We start from the raw sequence: 22,167 nt of genomic DNA, 5'->3' as shown, positions 1-22,167 counted from the left end.
GAGGATGTGGATTCCTGGTTAGGAGGGAGTCTGTTTCAGGTGGTCCACTGCAGGAGAATAGGAGCTAGTAGGATAAGCATTCTTCTGGCAGTTCTTAAACAATAAATCAGAATCCTGTAAAACACAAACTTCTTAGTAAACTCTCTGTGCTGCCAGTGTCCTGTATGGGATTTTAAAGTGATCACACATTATTTTCCTGAGAAGTGCACTACAGGTTTAACATTGTATCAAAGAAAATAGAATTTCAGCACATTTATTTTATTGAGTAAATTGTGTTTATTGAGTTAATAGTATATTGTGCCAAAATATGTCATAACTTAGCTCTATTTCAGTCATTAGAGAAGAAGGTAAGTGAAGGGGAAATGATCCAGTAATTCAAGATTATTTAAACTAGAAGCATACAGTGTTGAATTAGATTTATTTTGGAGAAAGGTAATGTAGGCTTAGCCTGTTGTTAATGTTTAATGTTCTGTAGCATTCTTCACAGAAATCATTGAGCATCAGCACATTAGTGATCCAGTCAGTGTAGTTTGGTTTGAGTGATTATAAAGCTTACTGCAGCAGTCTATGAGCTAATTGGTGAATGAGGCCATAATTTATTTATAATGATAAAACTTATTTCAGATGAACAATTCCAGTCATTTTTAAAACGTTATTTGTAAAGAAGAAAAAGGGCTTGTATGGCTCACAGAGAATTTCAGTACTAGACTGTTGAGACTGTTGTTCTGTCAGAAAGCTGTCTAAAATATTCCGTTGCTTCTTTTGCACGATAATTTTGCACTGCTTTGATCCATCTTGGTTTTAGGAGCCTTTCAGCATAAGGTGTTTTTAAATGTCAATCGACCTTTTAGCTTACAATGTTTCAGCTTGTGGGCCTGAGTCAAGGGAAAAAAGTCTGAGGTATAGGTTTTAAGCTAGAGCTGAAGTCAAAAACAAAAAATGACAAAGATAAGTTGGAAAAATAAGTTCTGTAATAGCTGGTTTCAGAGTAGCAGCCATGTTACTCTGTATCTGCAAAAAGAACAGGAGTACTTGTGGCACCTTAGAGACGAATACATTTATTTTATTTTATTTTTTATTTATGCTCAAATAAATGTGTTCGTCTCTAAGGTGCCACAAGTAATCCTGTTCTTTTTTCTGAAATAGCTAACATTGTTTTGAATGCTAGCTAATTTTTACAGCACAGTTCCTTTTCTGCTTAGGTCTGTTAGGTAGCTTATGTAAGGCTCAATGAGAAATGAACCAAAGCATGAACAGTTTAATGATTCATTCCTCAGAGAATCTTAGCTGTATACCAGTGAATCTGGCTTTTAGTACCATGAGCAATACGTTCTGAAACAGGGAGGGACTGCTACCCAGAAGCCTTTTTTTAGAACAAATAGGTAGGTGGAACTGAAATTTTTTTCATTCCATTCAAGGTTTTTGCAGTAGAAAGTACCTGAGTCATTTCAGAGATGCAGATAACATCATTGTTGCTGAAATCCCACAGAGACCTTAAAACAATAATCAGAAAACTGAACACAGTGTTAGGAATGTAAGTTTTAAGGTTGTTTGCTGAAGATAAAGGTTCCTTAAACATTTAAGGAGGAGAAAAAAAATTAGAAGCTGCTCGACAATTTTTCTTCTCAATCCAAGTGAGGTAGACTGTTCCATCTGATACGGGAAAGAGAAGAGTCAAGACTGGAGTAGAGCCTTTGAAAGGCTAAGTTGTTACCATAAAAAGTAATCTCCCTTCTAGGTTGGTTGGTTTGTTTGTCTGTTTTGTTTTTAAGGACTTAACATAGCTTGTTCTACCAAGTATGGCATACAGACATCATCCTTAAAATAAAGCAGAGGGTGAAAGCTCAACAGTGAAGTCAAAAACATTTTTTTGTTGTCACAAGTACAAGTGAAAACACCACACCTAGGTGAAGGATATTGTGTAGCCTGAAGCAGACAACATGGCAATGGGCTGCTCATGATGCAGCAACAGGAGATATTAGAAGGATTTAAAATAGCACCTAAACCATAGCATAATAGGAAAGCTGTGGAAGAAGCTAGTATCTTTTCTTTGGACCTACATAATCAGATTTAGCCCAGAATGCTTGGTAGCACCCTGGTAAGACCTTTGTCTTCAGGAAATAGAAAACAAGTGTGATGCTTTTCTTATATATATATTTTTTATAACTTTTAGACCTATTGCATATGGGGTTGACAGTCATTTTATACACATTTTAAGCAGGTGTTCCAGTATTACAATGAGTTGAAACAGAAATGGAATATAATGGAAATTAACTACACAGAATTCTTATAGTAAATTTGATGATGCTGTAAACTTTAAACTTCAGTTTGCGTTCAGAATATATAAGACTTTTAGAGAAGACTTGCTAAATCGATAAGAGGCAAAGATGATTTTTCATTGCTAAATAAATGTGTTGGTTAATACTTCTGGCTTCTAGGAATATAAATTTTTGTGTGACACTATGGAGTGTTTCATTGGCCAATATAAAATTATTACCTTTGCAATAGTTTCAAATATAGGAACATACATTCTGAACGAAAAAGTCTGTAGGAAATTAAAAACTTTGTAGCTCTTCCTTTTTATTTCTCCATTTGCTAAGCTTTCTCACGAGCTCTGATCCCTCCCTCTTTGGTAATTTCTTACTGCCCTGCAAGAGTATAGTAATTTTAATCAGTGATCTATTCCGTGTTCTGGGTAGATTGCAGGCTAAGGCATAAAGCCACATAGATAAAGAGGGGTATGTGTTTGTGAAAGGGTTTCATCCCGGCAGTAGAGACTCTTGGAGGCATTTTCCCTCAGTCCCTCTGAGCAGTCAGTGGTGGCATCTGTTGTACCTCTACATAAAGTACTGTGCACTCCTTCATCTCTCCTCCTCTGAACCATCTACGTTGTGTTCCCGTTCCACAAACCTCCAGGATTGCTATTACCCCTGTTTGTCGAGCTGCTTGGAAATGTTTTTACAAAGGCCTTTTTCATTCTAAACACTTTTTAAAAAAAAAAAAAAAAACATCAGTTTTGGCAACAGTGCCTGTGGACAGGGAAAATACTTTGAAACCAATTTTTATTTTCATTTTGGAAAATTTTCATTTCAGAATTTCTACTGACATGTCATGAAATAATGTAAAAAATAATTAAAAATGAAGAAAAAACATAAAATTCCAAAACAAAAATTGAAACAGCAGAAAGTGAATTTTTTTTTGGATTTTCCATTAGGCCGAAAATTTCAAAAATATTTGGGTTTGTCTCAAATCAGAATGAAAACAAATTTCAAAACATAGAAATTCCCTGCAAAATGGCAATTCCAAGATTTTACCAGCTCTGTCAGTGCTAGACTTCCCTGGTCCTTGCTTATTGTCTTGTTCCTTTCCAGGAGTATGGAGAGGGAGGATTCTCGTGTCCTCCACCCTCTCTTGGTCACCCATTCATGCAATTAGGCACAGTCTAACTTAAACTCATTTTGGTGTTGTTTATTGGAAGTAGAGTGAACATCACAAGTACAATTAAAAGTCAGCTTGCCAACTCAGGTGAGAGAATGTTTTAGAACATGCACTAATTGTGAAGACCAGTTGGAATATTATTCTTACAGTATATTTATTCAAGTGGGTTTGCAGCGAATATTCAGAATTCACTTCCCAGTTAAGTGGTTGAATTAGAATTTTGTGGAACCACTGCTATTTTTTGAAGCTGCTGTCTTGTGTCCCAGAACCTAGGGTTCTCTACACAAGGATGCTTTGGAAAATTAATCCAAATTAACTAAAGGTGTGAATTGAAAGTGAATTAGTTAAACTGCACTAAATCCCAGTGTGGATGTTCTCCTTCAGAATTAAAATGACGTAAATTAAATTTAGCTTACTTCACTTTGAAAGAGAATTAAGCTAAACCAAATCAAGACCATATCAGTTCTGAATGAGGCCTTGTCTGCATTAGATACTTACATCAGCATTTCTGTCTGTCTCAGGAGTGTGAAAAATCCACACCCCCTGGGAGACATAGCTATACCAACCTAAACTCCGGTGTAGACAGTTCTAGATTGCTGGAAAAATTCTGTTGACCTAGCTACCACCTCTCGGGGAGGTGGATTATCTGTGCCGACAGCTGAATTCTTCCCATCATCATAGGTAGTGTCTACACTGAAGCGCTACAGCAGTGCGGCTGTAGCATTTTAAGTGTAGACATACCTTGAGTGTCCACACAGGGATTTAATGCAGTTTAACTAATCCACTTTTAATTCATATCTTTAGGGCTTGTCTACACTTACTGGAGGATCAGTGCTGTGGTGATAGATGCTGCGGCGGTCGATTTAGAAGGTCTAGTGAAGACCCGCTAAATCGACCACTGATTTCTTTCCCGTCTACTCCTGTACTCCACCTGACTGAGAAGAGTACGGGGAGTCGATTGGAGAGTGTCTCCCATCGACGTCACATAGTGCGGACCCCGTGGTAAGTAGATCTTAGCTACATCGATTTGAGTTACGCTAGTCACGTGACTCAAATTGCATAGCTTAGATCGACTTTTCCCTTTAGTATAGACAATGCCTTAGTTAATTGGGATTAATTTTCTTGTAAATCCCCATGTAGGGAAGCCCTGAGTTTTCTTTGGGAAAAAAAAATTCAGTCTGTTGTCCTCAGAGCTGTGAAAATAACCTTTAAAAATGTGAAGAGTGTAAAACTGATTCAGTATGGTATGCCTGAATCTGTGCAGCCTGGAATAATAGCTCTGAGAGAGGCCCCTGATTTGCGGGACATATATTATCACTATTTTCATGTGAAACTTTGTGAAGGAGTTTAGCAGTGGTCGCAGAGCTGCTACATTCATGTTGTCAATAGAAACCACTGACTCAAGAGATTGCAAACACACTCTGTTCCATTTTGTGCACATGCCTAAGTATTTCACTCATTTTCAAACAATCGGTTTCAAAAAGGCAGCTGAAAATTCTTTTGTCTTTCCACATTGCTATTGGGAGATTTCTAAAGAAACTTTTCTCTCAGCCACTCTGATTTAATTATTAAACTAATGTGTGTTCTTCCTTGTAAGAGGTTTAATAATTAATTGGTAAGGAGACCTGGAGAATCGTCTGAGAAGTGACTTAATGTTCAACAGAGAGAGAGGATGTGTGAGGTAGTATCTTTCATTGGACCAACTTCTGTTGGTGAAAGAGAGAGCTTTTGAGCAGCACAGAGTTTGTCTTGTACACTGCAAACAACAATTAATGTTCAACAGTCTTTTACCACCTTGGCTTTCTTGAATAATTCATAGGAGGGAGAAATTTTTGCTGTATCGGATTACATGAAACAAGTATACTTTTTTAAATCTACATTATTTAAGAACAAATATTGCATTTATAACAGTTGCTTTTAGATAAACTCTCCTGCCAGTTAATTGACCTTGAGGCTTATGAGCCCTCACCTTGGGACTCACAACTCCAATTAAAGTAAATTATTTAGTTGTGAGCCCACAGTACCAGTCTGTTGGTTACATGTGTGTCCATATTTAATATTTTGTACTTTTATCTGGAATGCATATTTTAATGAGGCAAGTAACCAAGATGATGTTCTTCTTAAAATTTGGCGTTTAGTAGGCTGGAAAAGATAGAAGCTGCTGGTTTGTAACAGCAGTTGGTTTTCATAGGATGAAACAAGCAGAAAACTACAATAAAAAACTGAACAATATTCCTGTGTACTGGCAGAAATAACATTTTTTATGGATGTTATTGTGTTACAGAATAAGGGCAGAATGGGAGAGGATATAAAAAGGAAAGAAAAATAGTGAGATTTATCAAGACTGGTAAACCTAAAGTTAGGCTTAAAAGAGTTGATCTGGTCTGAGTGTTTGCCTATTGCGCCATGATCCCTCTACTTTGTCTGCTTTGTTTTTGATGCCAAATGTAGGGTATTCTAATTTACAAGTTTCTTATACATTATTTTAAAAGAGAGTCATTTACTTGATTTTCCCAAACTACAAGCTCTGTCATCTCACTAGGACATCAAGATTTTAATCACACAGCAATTGTCATTTTGGACCAGTAAGGCCACAGATTTAATCACCCAATAGGCTGTTCTCTAAAATGAAACCTGAAACATTCTAGCAAGCTGACCCATTAAGAATCACGGCCTTGTGGTGATCAGAAAAAATTGCCATCTGAATCATGAATGGTATGAAATCAAGCATTCTTATTTACCCTCTCATAATATGTGAACAAGAGGGCATTCAGAGACTGAAAATTCAACAAATTTAAATATGAGGAAAGGAAATACTATTGTACTATAAACTTTGTCCGAGAGGTTATGTAGGGTGGAAATGTTGGGTGGAATCCAAAAAAGACTTGAGTTTGGTGGATAATGAGAATTTCAACAACTTTGATCACAGTTCCCTAATTTTAAAATGTTTCTCTTTCTTCTTGCTGGGTACAAATCTTATGCAAACAGGAAACTGAATCCACAAAGTGCTAAGTAATGAAAGAAATGCTTTCTCTGTCCAGTTTTCTCTACCAGCTATAGTAATTTTAGGTGTTACTTGTAACCACAGCACTTCAAAAATATCAGTAATTTTTTTTGTTTTAAGATGAAGATACTTAGCTTGTTGCCTGTGCAGCACTCCCTGGTCTTAATGGAGTAGGCAAGAAGAGACTGCTATTGGTAATCAAACTTGAGTCTCTCAAATAGAACCGCCATTAGGCAAACAGTGTGGTTTTTATGAGTGCTGTTACAGTCGTTCAGCCACCGTCTCAAACCCATCTCAGATTAGAGTGTTTCATGGAATCTCATTGGACTTGGGCTGATATTGTACATGCCTTCTCTCTCCCTACATCTGTCATCCTCTGGTGGCAAGAGAAGGGTGGATTGGTCTGACAGTGGTCCCCTTTCCCAGAATCTTGTAATGGTTCCAAACTGTTACACTCCCCCATTTTACTAATTTGAATGGAAGAGGAAGGTGGGTATCATTACAGCTCACATTGCATCTCTTAAAAATTCCATCATGACTGTTAGAAGGTAAGAAGGCCGCCTGATCCTACTCATCATAGGCAGAGGTCAGTGAGATGTGCTATCTGTTCTGTTGCAGCCACTGATACAGTGAGCTGCTGGGTTGGTAGTGTCTATCAAGGCTTAACTCGTGCATTGTCACTTTTAGCAATCTTGTATGTAAGCTTGACAGCATAAATTGCATTAGATCTATAAATGCAGTGACTGGTCTAGTATAGTTCACACACTGTAATCATCACTTTTTATTCATTTACACTTGACTCATCCTGAACCAAAAAAAGAAACTGAAGGTGTGGTGTTTTTTTTGTTTTGTTTTTTTTAGCTTGGAACAGTAAAAGTGCAAATTCTTAATGCATGTGATCATTTTTAAATTTAATAGTTGTGTCTCAGAAATGCTTTTCTCTTGCAACTGAAGTATAATAGAACCTCTGAGTTACCAACTGACCTGTCAACCAGAAGCATAGGCACCGATTTCCATGGGGAAAAATTGGTGGATGCTCTGCGCCCACCGGCAGCTCCCCGCCCCGCCCCCTCACCCCAGCTTACCTCTGCCTCCGCTCTGCCTTCTCCCCGGCCTGCTTCTCCTCTCCCTCCCCCGCCCAGCACTTGCACCTCAAAACAGGGCGGGAGGGGGGAAGGGGAGGAACGCGGCACTCTCGGGGAAGAGGCGAGGCTGGGGCGGGGATTTGGGGAGGGGTCCAATAGGGCCAGGGATGGGGTGAAGTCAGGGTGGGGACAGGGAGGGGGCCCGAGCACCCACCGGTGCCAAGGAAAGATGGCGCCTGTGACCAGAAGTATGCGATTAGGCAGCAGCAGGGAAAAAAGAAAAAGCCTATACAGTACAGAATTTTGTTAAGCATAAACTACTAAAGAAAATAAAAGGAAAGTTTAAAAAAAAAAAGATTTGACAAGGTAGGGAAACTGTTTTTGTGCTTGTTTCATTTAAATTAAGATGGTTAAAAGCAGCATTTTTCTTCACAGTAAAGCTTCAAAGCTATATTAAGCTAATGTTAATTTGTAAACTTTTGAAAGAACAACCATAACATTTTGTTGAGAATTACCAACATTTTAAAGTTAAAACCTCCATTCCCAAGGTGTTCATATCTGAGGTTCTACTGAGTATTATCTATTGTTCTGTATATATTGGTCAGTCAGCATATCTGTCTTAGACCCCATATGGGTTTATAACTTGATTTTTGAAGAATAATTCAGCCTGGAGCACTTCTTAAAAAAAAAAAAAAAAAAACATGTTTGAAGTTGCTTTATTTTTGCCCTTGATACTATAAAATATATCCACATCTCAAAGCAAATTTTTTTGCTCTTATTGTACCACCTAAAATAACATCCATGTTTAATCAGGATTTCTGATGGGCTTTTGAGTATTCCCATAGTAAGAACTTGTGAATGTAGGTATTTGTAAAACTAAATTGAAGATTGAACTGACATGTCATTTTAGGTCAGCTAATACTGCACTTGCTTTTAAAAAAATCATTTAAGTATTTGTGCTGTACAGAATGGACAGAACGCAACAAATATAACACTTTTAAACAATGTTGTATAAGTTCCAAAAAAGGCCAGAGCATTTTTTCTCTTAGTATTTCAAAATGTCAGTATTATTTACATGGCAGGTTTTAATAGTTACAAGGGTCTTTCTGACAATTTGTATAACCTTCCATGTGGATTTTTATCTTTCTAACAGATTCTTTAAGCTTAGAGTTTTTAAAAATATTTTTCTCACCCTTTCGTTTCTGGAATTATAAATCATGCATGGCTTCAGTCAGTGTTAGCCGCCTTTTGAAAATTGAGGCCTCCTTCAGGAAAATGAAACCAGACACATCTCCCTTCATCCCTACCATGTGGTATTGAAGGCCAAGGCAAAATTAACAGTCACTCAGAGTAGATTGTGTAGATACTCGTATTGTGATGCTGCTTCTTGTTTTTACAGGTTTCAGTGAACAAAATTGTTCACAAGGTTGACATTTTGAAGTATCATCATTGGCATCTGAATTAGCATCCACTGAAATGACTGGGGCTGTTCACTAAGAGCTGTTGTTTCAGGCAGACATCGCCGCATCGGTTACCTGCGGGTTGGGTGGCAAGGTTTTCTTTGCTACCATAACAAGTGAAGACGAATGTTAAAAAAGACAGCTGAGACTGGAGCACAGTGGAGTCCCAGCAACACCCCTTTTGATAGTCCTTTGTATTCCCCATACTTTGGAACACACTGTTTTAAGTGAACCTCAATTTGTCTAATTTTTTTCCATGCTTTAACTGTACTAGGATGAATTATATAAAAATGCTTCCATTCTGGGTTCTGTACACTAAGGTATGCAGTACTGATGTCAATCATCTGAAAAAACAAACCCCAAAACAGGTTCCTGCACTGTATTGATGAATCTGAAGAGGCTCTGCTTCTATATACGTGAAGAAAATAGGTTATTTGGCATGTCTCAACTTCTCTTTTCAACATTTTTACCAGTCTTTATTGCTGACAGTTGGTTTAGGAATATCCCTGTATCTCAGGCCTGGTCTGCAGTAGAAACTTCAATTGGTTTAACTACATCGGTCAGGGGTGTGAAAAATCCACACTCTGAGCAGCATAGTTAAAATGACCTCAGTCCCCATGTAGGCAGGGAGGTGGATTACCTATACCGATGGGAAAATCCCTCTCATTGGCATAGGTAGTATCTATACTGCAACATTTTAAGTGTAGACAGTCCCTAAGTTATACCCTATTACCACTGCTGCTTCATTAATCATAAATCAAAACTACAAGTGCATGGTATATAAATTGCTGTGCTCTACATTGTTGTCCGTCATCTTACTATATTTCTGTGTCATCTTTTTAACATGCTTCTTTCTCCCTGCCTTCCCCAAATGTGATGGAGCTGTGGCTTCAGAAGCTTTCAGGACTTCTTTCAGCAGAAGCAAATGCCAGCAAGCTTGTACAGGCATCTTCACCAGGCCAGAGTGCAGCCAAAACTCTCAGACTTTATCACCTTACTTTCATTAACAATCACACTAATTTGGATTTTATTCCAGCTAATATTCATGAAGCTGCAGCATCCACCAACCACAGATTTTAGTTCCCTGTTCAGTGTTAGAATTTATTTGGGGCTACATATGTGTTCAACAGATAAGAGGGGGATAATATAGCTTGGCATCGTCCTCTCTTCCAATTCCCTCAGGATTTACAGGGTTTTTAGCTACTTTGATGTGTAAACCTTGTCCACTTACCAATATACTCTTTCGAATATCGTACCTCCATTAGTTGATTAAATCGTTATTCAAATGTCTGTGCATGTGTATCCAGTAAGTAAAGGATTTAAGCAGCTTTTTAGTTTCTAATCCAGCTCAGATCATCTCTTTCAGTAAGTTTTTTTTAAATGTTGAGAGCAACATGGAGATGTATAATGTTACGCAATTCAGAAAGGGCTGTATGGTCACAGGCTTTGGAGCAATTAGTAATTTGCAGAGGCAGAGTAAAATAAATTGGAGCTGTGTGGCACTGTACATAGCCAGTTGTGTTTTGATAGATTGTGAAATATTACCTGGACCAAAGGTCACATCTTTAATTTATAGGTAAGACCCTTGAATTTCAGTTTAAACTGATTTTTACCAAAAAATTCCCAGGTTTTACAAAAGGTATTTTTCATTTTTTTCTGATTTTCACCCTACTTTTTAATCATTCAAATATATAAAAAAACCTTGTTTTATTAGGAAACTAGAATACATTGCATGAGATATATGTATTACAATCATACATTAGTCTGTGTGTTTATGCAAAGCTGCCTGTTGAAGGAAGGCTATGTATTAGTCTAGAAGATATACACAATAAACAGGCACGCATGTGAGCTCTGTAGCGCGTGCACATCTGAATGTACTGATGAATCTCATACCCACCACATACACATTTCAAGCTGTTCGCAGATAACGGTTTAAAGATCTGACACACTAAAATGGGAAGAGAATGAAAATCTGTATCAGAATATGTTTCAGAACACAAAGTCGTACAGTATTTGAAAGTTTGAAAAAACAAAAACAGGAGAAAAGGATGAAGTTGAGTGCATGTGCTGCAAATGGTGCGTCTTAATTATTAAACGTAAATATTTAAAGGCAATTAGTTCTAAGTCTACAACAGTAAACTGTTTATTCAAATGAAAAGTTTTATTTGGGGATTAGAGAGATATTGTTTTCTTAAACTTAGAGGTGGAATTGTGTTTTGAGTTCTGTTCTAGTTCTGCGGCAAACCACATTGATGTTCGGAGTTCAAAGCATTAATCTACTGAATACTTTTCCCCCTGTCTTTCGGTTCACCAAAATAAACGCTGATGTTTACCTAGAAAAATTAACAGTAGTTTTTTGCAATGATTTTCACCTGTTTTTGTTCTTGTGGTAATAAACACTAATAAATTCCTGGGAAAAATAAAATAAAATAAAAATGAAGGGCCCTCCATAAGGGCCCTATTTATAGGATAGTCTTACTTGAACTAAGACTATTTTGGTGCAAGGGACAGGGCAGCTGTGGGGGGGCTTGGCGCTCCGGGGTCCCCACCACCCGTGGGGACTCAGAGCTCCAGGATCCCCTGCCCCCAGTGGCAGAGGGAAGCTGCAAAGTCCCCCTACCCCCTCCCCAGTGGTGGGGAGCTGTGGGAATCCCCCTGCTGCCACTGCAGTGGGGAGCTGCCAGGGTATCCCCCACCCCATGGCGGCGGCCAGGGAGCTGCTGGGGTACCCCCGCTGTCCAGGGTGCCTGGGAGCTTGGGGGCCCGCTGCCTCCCAGTCGGGAGTACCTTACAGCTCTCTGCTACTGCAGGAGGTGGCGGGACCCTGCAGCTCCCAGTCACCAAGGCTGAAGTCACGGATTCCGTGACCTCCGTGACAAAATCATAGCCCTAGTCATGGAAAATCATAATGTGGAAGACAGATGAAATATTGCAAAAAAATATTGGGATATTGCTTTCTATAATGGTAATATTATTTAGAGTACTACAAACTTCATATTTTAGACAGTCTATTTTAGAATAATTTAGAGGAAATATTACCATTGAATTGTTCAAATAAAACCTTGTGTTAATTTTCTTTTACAGATGGTGTAAACTTCCAAATTTTAAAATATAGGAAAGGAAAAAGCAAGCCCAGTTACTGTAAGTATGCAGATTTCATGAACAATTTCTGAATTTTGTGCTATCTCTGACTTAGCTTCAGTAGGGTTGCCAGTTTTGGTTGGATATATTCCTGGAGATTTCTTCACGTGACATTTTAAATTAAAGATTAATCTTTAATTCTTGGAGACTCCAGGCCAATCCTGGAGGGTGGGAACCCTAAGCTTCAGTGAAGTTACTGCTGCCTCATCAGTGAAGAGAAAATCAGACCTATTATGTTCCAAAGATCCCTAATTATACATTGTGTTTTTAAACAGGCCGGGAGTCAGGTATAGGGTAACTAGAGTCTATCAGGTTTAAATATTAAATCAGTAAAGGTTATGGACAGAGCAGTTGCTTCTGTGTCAGTTTATAGGGTACAGCATTTATAAATCTTCAGAAGCATTGTATTTAAATTTACAAATGCACATAAGGGAAAATAGCTATTTTTCATTACTGAGAGTTGTAGAATATTTGAGCCACCTGCTGATTGACATTTAATGAAATGCTCTGTGTTTTGAGTATGTTTATAACAATTTTATGGAAATAGGATAAGTATCATTCTTTTTTTATGTCCCAAGAGTATTTTTCATTTTTTAAGACTGGAATTATTTGAATGTAACCTACTTTCTAGGCCAGTAGGGAGACAAGTGAGTGAGATCTAGTAGTATTTTATACTGTACTTTAAACTGTAGTCTGCAACTGTACATTGCAAATCTCTGGTTTAGCTGTCACTAGAGCTTTTGGGTGACTTTAATGTGAAGTATTCAAAATACACCAGTTACACCATCACTGACTAAAAACTACTGCTGCAGAAAAAAGAAAGTCTTTAATTCTTCGTATGGCAGATAATGAAGTAATTATTTGAAAGAGGGATGATGGTTGAGAAGAACCCTACACAACATATGCCATGGAATCAGTAACTGGAGTTGACAGGTTGCTAATGTATACTTCTATAAATATTGTAGGAAGAAATGTAATATTTCTTTCACAGTCCTGGGTGACAACTCCAATACCTTTATGTAAAACAGAAGATAAAAGAAAAAGTAGGCAACCAGATGTTAGAAAATAAACATGTGTGAGGGATAGAAGAACTTCATTTTGAAATGCTAATCTCTATATGGTTTCATTAAAATATCAGAATTTCTAGAACAGTGCTATAGTTGATATGAGTAACATGTCTGAAATCCTGTTTTCTGTATCTTTTTTTTATTTGTGTAAATCTCATACATATATACTGTCTCAGTAACCTTTACAATATGTTGCTACTAATACTTAAAACAAGAAATGCTTCCCAGATTTTGTGACTCCTCAGTGAACAAGCTCTATTTCCTTCAGGCAATTTAGATTATGGCCTTGAAAATCATTTAACTGCTCTCATGGGGCAGACATAATGGCCATTTATTTCCTTCATGGAAGTGCAATTGTCTAAAATTTTCTTCCAAATTTAAAAAAAACTTGTTTAACACATGACATGTAGAAATATTAAACACATTGAAAACACTAATTTCTTCTGTGAATATTACACACTTTTGAGGCAAAGTGTTGTGTGTGCATATGGTTAAATGCTGAGCTGGAATAGAAAGTAAGACTGCAGTGATTTTGCATAATCAAAGGTGGATTGGGATCTACGAAACTTCACAGAAATGTTACTCAGCCTTCGGCCAGAAGACACTTAAGTGAATTTGGATAGAAAATGTGAAATTAAAATCTAGACTACCTTTCTCTGTATTGGACTTTACATGGAGAAACAAAATAAATTATGAATCTCTGTAGGTCTTCAAATTGTCATGAGTATTGTACTCAGCAGTAGAAAATTTTGGGTCTGAACCTGCTTCCGTTGAAGTTAGTAGGAGTTTTATCGTTGTCAGGACTGGCAGTGCGTGTGTTTAATTTTATTGCATTTTAAATATCAAGATGTAAATATTGACATAAGAAGACTAAATATGTTAAGGAACATATAACTAAGATATATCATTAGTGGTCTAATTTTCATCCACCCCAAGAAAGAAAACAGGGTTTCTAGGTTTTTAAGTACTTTTGCGTAAGCAATTGCATGAATCACACATTCAAAATTAAATACCAGTAGCAGTTTCCTTGCTCTATAAAGAGACATGAAAATAGAGACATAGAAGTAGAAGTAATTTAATACTTGAAATGAAATGTTTTGTTCCTATATGTATGTGCTTAAGCTAAATTTAAATTATAAACACATGGTTAAGACCCATCTACATTGTATCACTGAATTATGTTTTTAAACCATAACAGGGGACAACAGTGTTGTAATAGGTACACCCTTGGGTACCCCTCAGCTCTGGCGCCATGGGGGACCCCTGGAGTTCGCTGGCCTCCACTGGTAGCCGGGGAGACCCCCGCAGCTCCCCGGCCCCCACCAGCAGCAGGGGGGAACCCCGCAGTTCCCTGCCTCAGGTGGGGGAGCTGGAACTCCCTGCTACTTGGCATCTACCTAGTACCTTTCCATTTTATCATGGATATTTTTAGTAAAAGTCAGGGACAGGCTTCCGTGAATTTTTCTTTATTGCCTGGTTTCAGAGTAGCAGCCGTGTTAGTCTTATGACTTATCCTATCTTAGCCTATGACTTATCCTTGACTTTTAGTAAACCTATCTGTGACAAAATCTTAACCTTGACCATAATTTGCCATTTTGCCATGGTGGCCAGACAGTGAGTTTTTATGGGTAGCCATTGAATTACATGTTTTTGGTTTTATCTAAGATAGTTTAAGATTTACATACTGTACATAATTTGTAGCTAAGTAACAAGAAATGCTGCATCTTAAATATGGTCTTGGTTTATTTTTAAATCACCATAGTCCTAGTCTGAGTGATTTCTCTACATAGGTTGTTAGTTAAAATTGAGTTCTATATTTGTTGTCTCTCTCTCTTTTAAGGGCAAACTGCTGATCTGATCTGACCTACAATTAAAAACCCTGGTTGCACTGACTGACTAACATGACTAACACCTGAGACTGAAAATGAAAACTGGCCTTAATTTTGCCACAGTTTCATGTAATCTCTACGAAAGAACTGCTGTACAGGATCCTGTGCTTTGAGAAGGCATATACATAATAATTAATGTGAACTCTTCCCAAAGTCCATATGGAATTCAGCTATAGTATTGCCAAGCCCAATAGTTCAAAAATCGAGTCAGATTCTCCCCCCCCACCATCATACATTTTTAAAAAAAGATTATCATTGTGTGTTTTGGTCTGTCTCTTGATTTTTTTTTTTTGGAATTCCATCTGCCCACCTCCAATGTGTGTGACAGTAAGTGTTGCCAACTCTTGTAAATGTATTGAATAAAGTAACTTTGGCCCCTGGGTTGGAGCTCTCACTGACTGCCTAATGGTGCAGAGCTTCCAGCTTCTCCCCAAAATTCTAATTAATTGTGTCCCCTACCCCCCAACCCTCCAGGCCAGCAATTAATTCAGACTCCCAGCTTCCACATCCGTTTATCCCCAGTCCCCACATCAGTTCTGCTCCTCCTGCAGCTCGAGGGTGGGGGTGGGGTCGTCTCTCCTTTGCGGGGCAGCTCTGGCAGGCTTCTCTTCTGCCCTTTCCCAGGCCTGTGGTTGCAGGGAGGTTGGGAGCAGAAACGAGCTATCCCATTGTTCCCAAGACGGGAGGGGGCAACACCATAAGTAGCTGAAAAAACTGTATAATAGCAAACCCAGCAAGCGCCTATTTGTTTTGCAGGTTGGTCATGTTCACTAGGAAGTGGAGGCAAGAGGCCAGCAGATCAAACTCTAGTCTTTTCATCCAGGATGAAAATGAAGGATTAACAGTTGTCTATCAGAAATTAATTTTTTGTCTCTTAACTGGATTTTTGGTTGTCTGAGACTACTCATGCAATAGGGTTCTTCCTACCCTGCCCACAACTTTACAGTTGCCAATTGTTGAAGCAGAAGATAGTTGAAATACAGACCAAAACACCCAATTTTCAGTGTGACTCAATACATGATAGAGAAGATCTGTGTTCAAGTATTGTTTCTAATTTGTGCTGGAAATTAGGAATGAGTATTGTTTCCTGGCCTCTTTCTAGCTGTAGCATGGATCGGTGGATGTTTACAAACTTCCACACCAGAAACTTTTTAAAGTAATATGTTACTGGTAATACAATATTTGTTACATAAAATATTAAACCGTATCCTTTGAACATCTGCTTTCATATGAAGCTTTATTAAGCACAATACAGTCCAAAAAACACTGCAGAAGATTTTCATTTGGAAGAACGGGTGTCACCTATTCTTCTAGTTGAATTTAAAAGAGAAAATAAGTATTAGCATTGTGAGGCTGGGGCTGTGAGTTGTGCAAGTTCAATTCTGTGAGGAAATTGTTTGCTTTTGCCTTAGTTATAAGGAAAGAGTGGTTTGAATGAGGATACTGTTTTTTTCTCTGTTACTGAAGTAGTTGTTTGAGGTACCAACTAATGAATTTGTAGCAGAAAAAAAATTAATTTTGTCATAAACATTAAATGCAATAAGGCTATTGTACATGTTTGTACTGTTGTTTTTTTAGGGTTTTTTTCTACTAACTTTTTATGGCTGGTTTTGTAAAATATTTTGAATTAGTGTACATATTTCACAGACCATTTGATAGTTTTTATTCATAGTTTCCTTTACATTTTCCTTTGTAAGCTTAATAATCAGATTTATTTCTTCAGCAAAATCTTTTATTTTTCGTTTGGCAAACATTTTTATGTTGCTGATACTTAGATTGCCTGAAGCTCATCACAAATGTTGATGACCCTCCATCAATCATGGCTTTTTGCTATGCTAAATTAAGGATTTTCTGCCTTTTTACTTACATACTAAAGTTTTTAAAATAAAATCTGTTTATGTGATATATTTTAAACACTCTTGACTAAATAAGTTTAATCTCCTTCTTGCTGATTTTCTCCAGGTTTTTTTCACTTCCTTCTCTTCTTCCCCCAGCCTCTTTTGCATCTGAGAAAAAAGCAGTTTCCTTCTTTCCTGTCTTTTATCTCACTCCCATGCAGGATTTCCAACAGTCCCTTATTACAAGGGACGTCCCTTATTTTTTTTAATCTCTGTGCAACAAGACTGGGAGTTGGTGAGTGCTGCAAAAAGCAGCAAGAAATTACTCCTGGCAAATGTAGGTGAGTACTGCTTATTATTATTATTTATTATTAATACTATATTAATAATATAATAATATCAAGAGGAGAAGTGGGGTGGGGTGGGCGGTGCTAAGAAAACAGTCCCTTGTTTTTGAAATAGTGTTGGCAACCCTACTCCCACATTATGTCCTGATGCACTCCTCCTACTTGATCAGGCATTTCCAGCAGGAAGTCCAGAAGATCAAATTTAACACTATTAATTTGGGCTTGAATAGGAACTGGGAGTGGCTGGCTCATTACAAAAGCAGCTTTGCCTCCCCTGGAATTGACACTTCCTCATCTATTATTGGGAGTGGACTACATCCCCCCTGATCGAATTGGCCCTGTCAACACTGGTTCTCCACTTGTGAGGTAACTCCCTTCTCTTCATGTGCCAGTATATTTATGCTTATATCTGTAATTTTCACTCCATGCATCTGAAGAAGTGGGGTTTTTACCCACGAAAGCTTATGCTCAAATAAGTCCGTTAGTCTTTAAGATGCCACCAGACTCCTGGTTGTTTTTGTGAATACAGACTAACACGGCCACCCCCGATACTTTTTCTAATAGTTGCATAGGGTCTTTTGAGCCTGGAAAGGCACATCAGGGCTTGTCCTGTGCAGGAAAGTTACTACTTGTCAGGTGGCTGTCTTCTTCTCTCAAGATGTGTGCTTTACCACTTCGCTAGTGTGAGCAAAGATATAAACCCGGGGGGGATGCAGCCCCATACTTTTCAACAGAGGCACCACACAAGCTCTTACTTACCTTGTTGTGAACCTGAGAGAAATTTTAATAATCCAATTTTTCTAGATGACAGATATGACATCAGCGGTCTGGAATAATTTTTTTTTAATTATTAAATATCCTAAGTTACTGGCTTGAGATTCTTCTAACTGCACAGCTCTTCCCTCCCTCTTCCGGGGAAAATCAAGGGCCAGTTATAATGTTTTGTTTGCTTGTGTGGGTATAGTCAGCAGTTTACAACTAAGAAAATTAGATTGTTGGAGATATGCTGCTACATTATAATTATTATTATTATATATTTGCTGAGTGTGGACAGTGTATGCAATCCCCTATGTGGAACACAGAAGAAGATATGGTCCTACCTCACTGTCTACATGCATAAGTAAACACCAGAAACACAGTGCCTCTGGATGATTAGCAGAAGAAGGTTAGACAGATGTTTCAGTTTTTATATATGTGTGTTACAGCACAGGATACCTTGGCAGAAGTATTTTTTGTGTTGTCACTGGGCCAGGTACAGGTCAGAATTTTTTTCACAGGTTTCAATATTCTGCCAGTGGCACATGTGGTGATGTGCTACATGTGACTCCCAGGGCTTGTTTAAACCAAGTGCATATATATATATGCAGGAACTCAAAGAATTTATGTGTAGGTACTTTTAGCATCTGTAATTAGATAAAGCTGAAACAGTAGTCAGGTTTCCAGTGTGTACTTTTTCTTGAAGTTTTTACTTTATATTTTTTAAGCTGTAAAAATGAAAGCTTTTTAGTTGTGTCCATTTATCCAGTCATTCACCATACAGTTTTCAGTTTTGTAGGTAATCAATGACCTGTCTGTGTAAAAGTCCTGGCTTCCTGGGAGTTTCTTGAACAGACTCCACAGCATTGCAGTCCATCTTTACTTTTAAGACTCTGCCTAATTTACAAAATAAGCACAGCTTCTCCTCAGGCACTAGCTAGTTCCCTAACATTTAGGAAATTACCTTAATAAAAATACTGGGTCTGCAGCCTAGCTCGACTGCTTTCGCTGTACGCTGTGCTGCTGTTCAGAATTTTTTTTTTCATATGTGATTGACAGAATAATGCTCTCCAAGGGAGAAAGGAAGGAGATTGCAAAGTTGCAGACAGTTATGGATTTGGGCAATGATCTCACCTCTGGTTTGAGAAACTATACGTGCATCTAACCATTTTCTTCTATAGATACTTAAAGAAGTTTCATTTTCAGTGTCAGTAAGATAGCAATCATTCACAAGCAATTAAGGGAAAAACCCTTTATTTTCAATTTACACAGGGGTTTATTGATGGTGTGATATGCGCCTCACCCCTCCGAACTATCAGATAGCTGGTATCAATAGTGTGTTACCTTCTATGTTAATTAGATACAATGCTTACGTAAGTGCAGATAATTATTAGCCAAATTTTCAATAAGTAAATAAACCACAGAGAAACCTGGTAGTTTGATTTCATTTTCATAATGCATATAAGTGTTTTATTACATAGTCATACTATTTCCCAAATAATACAATAAAATAATATTTTAAATAAACCACAGTTGACACAGGGGTGCCTGGGCTGCCCTCACTGAAAATGCCAACGTCAGGGCAGGCTGCAAAATGAGAGCAGATTCTACCAAAACTGGTGGAGAACACTGAAGTCAGACTCACCAGCCAGTCACAAACTGTGTTCCTGATTCCCCACACTGGTTATCAAGAATCTAAAAAAAGAAATCACGCAGTCCCCATTATTGCATTCCAGTTCTCTGGCTCCCAGTCAGCACCTCAGTCCAGTGCAGTGGGAAGTTATTAAAAAAACTCGGCTCATTACAAAATGTTCTTTTGAACCACAAAGGGCCAGCCAAATTGCCAGGTCAATATTAGGTTGGATCTTACCCAAAATACCTCGCTGCCAGCCAATTCTTTAGTGTCTAAAACTAAAGGTTTATTATAAAGAAAAAAGAACAAGAAGAGAGTTGTTAAATGGTAAAGCAATCAGATACATACAGGGACTTCAAAGTCCATATATCAGGTTCTTAGCAGTGTTGGTGAGTTTGCTGGCTTGAAAGTCCTTCTGGAACACATCTACAGCTTGGATGGTTCATTCAGTCCTTTGTTCAGAGTTTCAGTTTGTAGAAAAGTAGTTCAGTGGTAAGAAGCAGGAATGAAGACAAAATGGAGATGGCGCAGCTGCCTTTTATATTCCTTTTGCCATGTGGCTTGTACTTCCTGTGTCCCAAATACAGGCTATACAGCACACGGGCATGCAAAAGTTTTCTGTCCATAGGCATGCCCCTACAAGTCCTGTTGAGTCATAAGGTGTATACCCTGGCTCCTTTCAATGGGTTTATTGTACAGCTGATTACACTTGATGCTAGGCATTGCTGATGCCAATCTGTCTGTGGGATGTCACCCAGAAACAAAGCACAATTTTGGAAATATGAATATCATACATATCTATAACTTACAATACAAAGGTGATACAAACATAAACAAGATCATCATACTTGGGAAAACAGCATTTTCACAGATACCTTACACAGCATATCTGGTCAGATTCCTTGCAATTTTATAATATTGGTAACATTAATATTATAAACAGTCTCCAATATTCCATACAGCCTCACACCTCAGATATGCTATTATAGTGGAGCTAGCAGTGACACACATGTATTTAAGGTTGCCTAACACTTCCTATGGTAAGCACTTCTGTTTTAGGTTGCTTGTAATTTCGCCAAATTTTAACTGTTTGGGTGGAAGCTTTCTGTTCTCGCTCTCTGCTTCTGGCTGAAATTCTCGGACAAAGTGCAGCCCTTTCCAAGAAAGAGGTATATTTTGGGGAAAGGAGAGTTTTGGTAATGTTAATTTTTTTCAATTGCTTCTTTGAACTCCAGCTTCTCCATGGTTTTGAATGAAAACTAGAATCTTGACGGGACTATTGCTGGGGTCTTTCATTGTCTCCATGAAAATTCAACCAGATTTGGGTAAGGTATAAGCCTCAAAAATTGCCATTTGCACATAATTGGTAGATGTTTTGAGAGGCTTTCTGCTAAAACCTCGGACAGTTGCTCTGAAATGAGCATATTCCAGCATCACTGACCCTCCTTCTGCACTGAGCATGCCTCCTGGTGCTGTAGAACTTGAGCTCTGGCCAGGACGCAGCAGCAGACACCCCTTTAGCCTATGGGAAATGATGCTGTGCTGGGCATCAGGAGAAGACTGTGAGTTCTAGTCTTAGCTGTTGTATGTATAGGTACCTGTGTAATTCATATCCTTTATTATTCAGCAGGACCTTATATCCATAGACTTGGGAGGCAGGCAGGCAGGCAAATATTGCTTTCCACTTTTTACAGATAAATGAGCAGTTTCACAAGGTTACAAGTAAAGTCTGTCATCCTCCAGTGGCTTTGTCCACATATAGGAAGGAAGTCTACTGCTGTTAGCAGTTGTTTCTGAGGAAGAATCTAAAAAAAGCACTCAATCACTAAATCAAGCACTCAAAAATTAGGAAATACCAGTGTTCAGGCTGGCCACGCAACCTTAAATTGACTTCTTTGTGTAAGAGTATTATGTTAGTCTTGTGTCAATTTCACTCCTCTTAAAATAAGCTTAAGTCTATTATGTATGGCTGTATTGATGTGGAAGATGGGTTGCATATTTCAACTGTTCAAAAATAGCCTAGATTTCAGCTCATTTTATCTCAGGATCTTTTAAATAACATTTAATTTAGTGATGTAAACTTGAAAACATCAAGGTAGTTACTGTAAATTAGTTACTTGCTATCACACAACCTGTGCCTGGTATTGCAGATACCTCATTATTGTGATGGTTGGCACAGCATAAATGCTTTGGTTTTGTCACACAGTATGTAGGTCCAACAAGGTCAGGAAAAGACTGAGAGAGACACTAAACATGGATTTTCCTTGCTGTAGGGTAAAAGCCTCCCTATGTTTCATGGCTGTGCCTTGGGGGTAAAAAGGCAGTAGCTGGGATTCCCATCCTGGCATTCCCTCCACTCCACCCCCATAATGTTCACTACTTGGAGCAGGCTTTAGCTTCTATACCTAGCATGTGGGGAGCTGCCATTCTTTCCCCTTCTCTACCTGGACAGGATAAGCAGCTGTCCCACTCACTTTTCCCCACAATCTCTTGTCCCCCACCTGCTCGT

General features: G+C 38.3%; 1 protein-coding gene across 15 annotated transcripts in view; it reads left to right on the top strand.

The window, feature by feature from the left end:
- Positions 1-22,167, top strand: part of SGMS1 (sphingomyelin synthase 1) — a 204,175-nt gene that overhangs the window by 137,177 nt on the left and 44,831 nt on the right. For 6 of the 15 annotated variants that reach the window (XM_077822297.1, XM_077822294.1, XM_077822303.1 and 3 more), the window contains 2 exons: positions 12,072-12,128; positions 17,079-17,263. The gene's annotated coding sequence lies outside the window, so the exon portion shown is untranslated. Of the gene's footprint in view, positions 1-12,071; positions 12,129-15,035; positions 17,264-17,499; positions 17,636-22,167 lie in introns of all 15 variants that reach the window. The other 9 variants (XM_077822310.1, XM_077822307.1, XM_077822309.1 and 6 more) reach the window with 4 other exon arrangements.

Source organism: Eretmochelys imbricata, chromosome 7 (genome assembly GCF_965152235.1).
Source record: "Eretmochelys imbricata isolate rEreImb1 chromosome 7, rEreImb1.hap1, whole genome shotgun sequence".
Lineage (NCBI taxonomy): Eukaryota > Metazoa > Chordata > Testudines > Cheloniidae > Eretmochelys > Eretmochelys imbricata.
This window is presented reverse-complemented; position numbering and strand designations above follow the sequence as displayed.